Consider the following 7,148-nt stretch of genomic DNA (forward strand, 5'->3'; position numbering starts at 1 on the left):
GTTTAGGTTTAGGTGATATTAACAGGAAAATGTGCATCTGAATATAATGGTGAAAATTCATCAAAATGAGTATACATCTTCAAACATTGTGCTGATGCACGGACATAATCGACCACGCTTGTCCTTACCTTGCGATTTATCATTGCCAATGCCTCCATCACAGATGGATAAACCTAAGTTCTTAACATCTTTCTAATATTTTATAGCCATAATTATTGATGATAGTATCATCTTTAGTACATCGAAAAGAAACCATACTTCTCAGTTGACTTTATGATATGTTTGATTTTCAATTGAAAATATCTTATGTTAGCGATAGCATATCTAAAGAATGACCGGTGCTGCCGCTTAGGCAGCACTCAAAGAATACTTCTACATGGTTTAAATTTTTAAAATATAATTTTTAGTAAAACTTCTAAAAAATTAACAAAGTTTCGGATAATATAACAACTGCTGATGGGTATTTTAAACATCTTATCTTTGAAATCAATGTATTTGCACAAATGTACATTTTAAACACGGAAAGGGTCATGTGGTTGCAGTTTCATTTCTCACCCCAGTCTTCATTGAACCAATTTATTTTTTCTCAAACTTACACAGCCACAGATTACAATTTATAATCTGTGAGCATTGGTGCCATCCAGTCCCCACAAATTACATACACCAAATGGCGTGATTCTGTCAAAGATCTTTTTGAAAAATAAAACGTTTTTTAACTTTAAAGTCAATGTACAGTTGACAAATATTGAGATATCAATTTGCCATTCACAAAATATTCTTCGGAAACAAAATTCATTGACAATGAGTGTATACATGTATCTAGGAATAGAAGGAATACATTGTCACTGGAGGCATTTGGGGGGGGGGATCTAAGTAAGTATTTTCAAAGTTGATTGATATAAAGCATTGAAGACAAACCCATTGTCCCATTTCGATAGAAAGTGGAAACCATAATATCTCGACTGGTACCGGCACTCTCTCACTCGATATTCAGCACAAAATGAATGCCCACTAAAGTCGCGCAAGAGCACACTAGACAAGGATAATTATATTTATCATCCAAAACTGGGTGACATCAAGTGATATCTACATATAGAATACTAAACGAGCTCCCGTGTAATACCAATTTTATTAAACGAGTGAATAGTTCTGGTATCTGACGAGCGAAAGCGAGTCAGATACCACAACTATTCACGAGTTTCATAAAATTGGTTTTACACGGGAGCGAGTTTAGTATTTTATTTATTACTGGCCATTTATAACGTGTTTAGAATTATACTGTTGAGTGTGAATAGGCTGACACCTACACGATCCACGGCATAATCCAATTGAGTTAACACAGTAATACTTCAAACACGTCAAAAGTTGAAACGTATGAATTTAATACCATACAACGGTCCACCTTTAGAATTCAGGCGTCCGTTCCACAAAATTAGCGTAGCGTTAAGGTTATCGCAACTCACATACTTTAACTTAGACCAACGACTGCCGTTGCGCTACCGTACGATCGCCTTGTGGAACGGGCCTTGCACCTCAAAGTTGACAATCACGTCACAATACCCGATGACGTAATTTGTGGAATTTTGTTGCAAGATCCTTCGGCGAAACAATGCCATGTGACGTCAGCCTAGCGACAAGGTTGCTAGGGTCATCGAGTGTGCATAAGCTCCTCTCAGTGATCTATCATCTCCACACGCAATGTCGTTGAATAAGCCAAGGGATGTTGAGAGCTTTCAATATGTGTTCGTGAAACGTGTTCCGAGAGTACATAAGCACTCGTTTTGGTATTACACAATGTGTAATACAGCTGTAGGTTTATTAAACGGGTGATCTCTCCACGGGCAAGTAATAAATTGTAAATATCGCTGCAATGAAATTGCATCACAATGCTTTGCAGACAAGTGTGACGTCTTTGGTTACCATGACGTCACAATCAAATGACAGCACTAATGGCTCTACTACTGAAACTGTTAGCAGTAATTTTTACACTGAAGACACTGCTTATTACTGTCTACAAACTGCAAAAGTTGTAAGGATGATGTTGGATGATATATAAAATCTCACCCTCGTGTCTTTTGATATCATATATATCAACACTCTTTGATATAATTGATATCAAAAGACATTCGGGTGAGATTCTCTATGTAACAACCATGTCGATCACTGAAATGGCTATGACTATTAAGTGTTTGTTTTAATAATGTTCGACCTGTCAAGTGTAGACAAACCGTTCCTGGATTATAGCTGATGTCATGTTTGATTGCATAGTCGTATGATGACATCATATATCCAACTCGCGTTCAAACAGTACCACGTGTTGACACTCGATGAACCTGATGATTTATATTGAGACGTGCTTTTTCCATGGTGATTTCATTTCAAAACAAGTGCTATACGTGTCTATTCTTTATGAGGATAGCTTATGAAGATTGGACGGTCCCAGAAACACACGGCATGTGTTATTGATGTGTTTAATTTCAAAACAGATTAATTGAACTAATGCGTCAGTGAGCGGAAATACAATCACAAGTTGTTGATATTTCATTGATTGTGTTTGGCCGTTTACTGATTCAACAACTAGTCATGGACCTACCGATTTCTTGGTTAACCTTTGTGTTTCAATTTGAAATAAAATTGCAACAACTCTCACAACACTCTGAAATATCGGGGCAACTGCCTTGTAGATGAATCGAGCAGTTATTTTCCATCAACAAAATATTACTGACAGCAACAATGCAGTCACATCGGATACCTTCGTCTGCGACTTGCTGATTTGTTTTTTTTTAAAATAAAGGAAATGGTAATAATTTTGTCTTTCATACTCCATGTTAATTATAGTTGATGGCAACAAAAAGCTTTTCCTCACTGTCTGTGACTTAAATGCCCAGGGCAAATACCGCCCACTGTGCAAGATATACTAAGCCTTCCTCTTTTCTGAAACTCAAAAATCTCAACCAGGAAAACATTCAGGTCATATGTGAATGCAAACAAAATTCACTACACATATCCGCTCGTGTACGGCGGCCAACCCTCAACTCAGAAACTTTCCCGGAAATGCCTACATACCAGTAGTACATGCCAAGAACAGATATCTCTTGACCATTGGCTTTGTCAATTCTTGCTGAAAGACAGAGAAAGATACAATCACCTAGTCTAGACAATCGCCCAAGGTGTACACATATATTTCAGTACACAACGTGGGGGCCTTGTTCCACTATTGGAGGAAAATGGTCTCAAACAATAAAGCCGTTGAATTACCTATGGGAAACCCCGTTCCTGTCTCACCAAAACCTGCTTCCACCTCAAAAGCAACACGTCCACTCTCCTACCCAGAGTTCCATGCGGCCGGCAGCCAGCTAGCATAGAACCTCTGCCACAGGCCAGCGCCATGTGACGATCGTCACATCTTTCACAGTCCATTCAAGATATTGCATATGCTTTTCATCCGTTTCATGTTTGACAAGTCTACACATTTTCATAAACAAATGTCAAAGAATGGTTAACTTTCATTGAGAAAGTATGCAAATACGTAAAAATCTACTTGTTTTTGCGTAGTTATCCTATGTTTACATTGGTTGTACGGCTCCACGTGCTGTCATCGAAGCCCAACGGAAAGCTAGCGACACGGTCACTTTGATGCATAAATATATATTGTCATGCAACTCACTGTCGCAGTTGTAGTAGCATATCTATATAGTTATGCAAAACAATATGTAAAGCGCCCCAAAAAACTTGCATTAGTCCTTTCTTTACTGATTTCTGAAAAAGCGCGTTTGTTTACAAACAAGAGAAAAGTCCGGTCACGTGATATGCAAATTAGCCTGTGGCAGTGGTGTTATGCTGAGTCACCACTGCGACGGAGTGTGCAACACGTCCCCCCAGCCGTGTACACTGTCGTTAGATTGATTGTCTGTGACGTCAAGTAATTGTTGACGTAATTTGTATTTGACGACATTACTTAGGGGGACGCAAAAACAATGACGTGGCTCCATTGTTGACGTCATAGATTCATGCTTGGCGACATCACCGTGTTCCAGGGTTCCGTTGTACAAACAACCTTAGCACTACGACAGTCGTAAGTCTAAGTTAAGGTATGAGAGTTACGATCACCTTAGCGCTAAGATCGCTTTGTACAACGGCATCCAGACCGTTTGAGGAACCCTGCATTTAGTTTGCAAGCATCGCTCCTTATTGCTCGGATGCGGCGGATATTGCACCATGAAAAACCCATCACGATGCTCTCTATCTACATGTTAGCGTAGTTAACAAACAAATTACATGTACAAGAAAACTACGGTAAACAACGCAAATCAATCCCTAGCAACGGAAGCCCACCCCTTGGAGACCACTGGCGGTTTTGGAGTTATATGTGCATCATCAGTTGAATGAGACGTCTTCGGACAGGGCACTCATACTCCAAACTGAATACTGTCAAAGCTCTCTGAAATGTCGTGGCAACTGACTAGTAAATGAAGCGACCAGTTATCTCACTTAAAACAAATGTTACTGACAGCAACAATGCAGTCACATCGGATACCTTCGTCTGGTACTTGCTGATTTGTTTTTAAAAAATAAAGGAAATGGTAATAATTTTGTCTTTCACACACCATGATAATTATAGTGTATGACAACAAAATGCTTTTCCTCACTGACTGTGACTTCAATGCACAGGCCAAACACCGCCCACTACACAATTGCAACTTATACTTAGCCTTCCTTTTTTCTCAAACTATACAATCTCAACAAGGAAAACATTCGTCATATGTGACGGAAAACAAAAGTCACTACACAAAGCCGCTGACTTACCTACGGGAAACACCGTTCCTGTCTCATCAAAACCTGTTTTTGAAGTACACCACAAAAGCAACACGTCCGCCAGCCGTGTACACTGTCGATAGATTGATTGTCTTTGACGTCAAGTGATTGTTGACGTAATTTGTCTATGATGACACTACTTAGGGGGACGCAATAAACAATGACGTGGCTCCATTGTTGACGTCACAGATTCCTGCTTGGCGACACCACCACTGTGTTCCACCGTTTGAGGATCCCTGCATTTGGTTTGCAAGCGCATCACTCGGATGCGGGGATATGGCACCTTTAAAAAACCATCGCGATGCTCTCTGACAACATGTCATAACAGCTTGGAAACAAAATACAGGAAAACTACTGAAAACAAAGCAAATTAATCCCTAGCAACGGAAGCCCACCCCTTGCGGTTTTGGAGTGATATATATGTGTCTTTAGTTGAGTGAAGCGTCTTCGAACAGAATACTCATTCTCCAAACTGAATACATCTTCCCGAGGCAACGAAGTTTACTGACTATCAAAGCCCAGTTTCCACCATTGACGAATAAGGCTGGAATTAAGGAGTTATATATATTTTGGCTGGACTAACGAGTCTATGCATAGTTCAATCAAGATCGCGTAACGAAGTCGACATCCGTCTCGTAAACTGCCTGCAGATTTAGGTCGATTGCAGGATTTGCAAAGCATGTACATGTGTACCGCCAACTGGGCGTCATCAGATATTTCACAAATCTTTTCATGCTTTTAATGAAGGTGTTCACCTGATTTGATGCACTTCGCGAATTAAGAGACGTTTTATCACAATACAGATTTTGATTATCGATCAGATCGTCTTGATTTGGCGGTGCCATTTTGTTTGAAGCAAATGCACTGATATGAGAGGTGGAATCTGACTGGTCAATAGAAGGGACATAGATGGGACATAACTTGTAATAGCCACTGGTGGCGCTACGATCGAGCCCAGAAATTCCAGTCTAGTTCGGCAAGGGTGGAAACTTTACTTCATAGTAAGTTAACTCCCTTGCCTCGGGAAGATGAACTGAATACTATCAAAAATAATCTGACATGTCATGGCAACTGACTAGTAGTTGAAGCGACCAGTTTTCTCACCCCAAACAAATATTACTGACAGCAACAATGCAGTCACATCGGATACCTACTTCTGCGACTTGCTGGTTCGTTTTCCAAAAATAAAGGAAATGTTATAAATGTTGTCTTTCACACACCATGATAATTATAGATGACAACAGAATGCTCTTCCTCACTGACTGTGACCTCAATGGACAGGGAAACACCGCCCGCTACACAGGTTTTACTTAACCTTCCTTTTTTCTCACACTACACAATCTCAACCAGGCAAACAGTCATAGGCCAGTTTGGTCAAAGAGACACATGACTTTAAATCAGTTGAAGGGAGTATAGTCCCAATTATAACAGACATGCCTCCAGCCCCTCCAGAACTCTTGAAGGAAATAAAGTGTTCTTGTAAATCATCTAACAGACTCTGCACATCATGTAGTTGTGTCAAAAGGGGGATTCAATGCAGCATCCACTGCAAATGTGAAAGTAACTGTGAGAATAGACAGGACTTAAATGCAGAATATGAAAACTACTAATAGACTTTATATCATGTTAATTGTGCTCTCATAGGTGAAACTTGCATGTGTTCTTTGTGAATGTACTTTACATTGCAATGTATCAGTATATATATACATGTATGTCCTTACAAATTCATAATTATGATAGTAGTATGAGGGAAATAGCATGTAACATTTTAATGTGTTATGCATAAATTTAATTTTTAGAAATGTATCTACATACATATAAGACTTCTAATAATTTCAAAAAATATTCATAGTTCCAGTTCATTTAGCACATTCAAACATTGTATATGAAAAGCAATGAAGTATGTCTTTTTATGTACGTTTCATTAAAGATGAAAACTGAAAAAATCTGTTGTTGTTATCCTTTTCTCATAACTAAAATGATATGTAAACTATTAGATGATGATGATGATAATAAAAAATAAATAAATTAATAATAATGATGATGATGATGATGATGATGATGATGATGATGATGATGATGATGACATTGTGATATGATGACACAATTGTCGCAATTCGGCCGAACACAGGCACAGACACAGGTACAGGTATGATAGGCCTTTTTTCAAATGGCTGTAGAACATTTTCCTCAAGTCTGAATTTGTCTGGGTTTTCTGTGTACCATAACCATACCTTAAGGAAACAGAAAAAAAACATATAATTTGGTTGTTCCGTAAAATGCCCGGGTTTTCGACCATTTCTACTGGCCTATTCAAGTCATATGTGATTGTT

The sequence above is a fragment of the Haliotis rufescens genome, unplaced genomic scaffold (assembly GCF_023055435.1).
Source record: "Haliotis rufescens isolate VD_foot unplaced genomic scaffold, xgHalRufe1.0.p SCAF_121, whole genome shotgun sequence".
Lineage (NCBI taxonomy): Eukaryota > Metazoa > Mollusca > Gastropoda > Lepetellida > Haliotidae > Haliotis > Haliotis rufescens.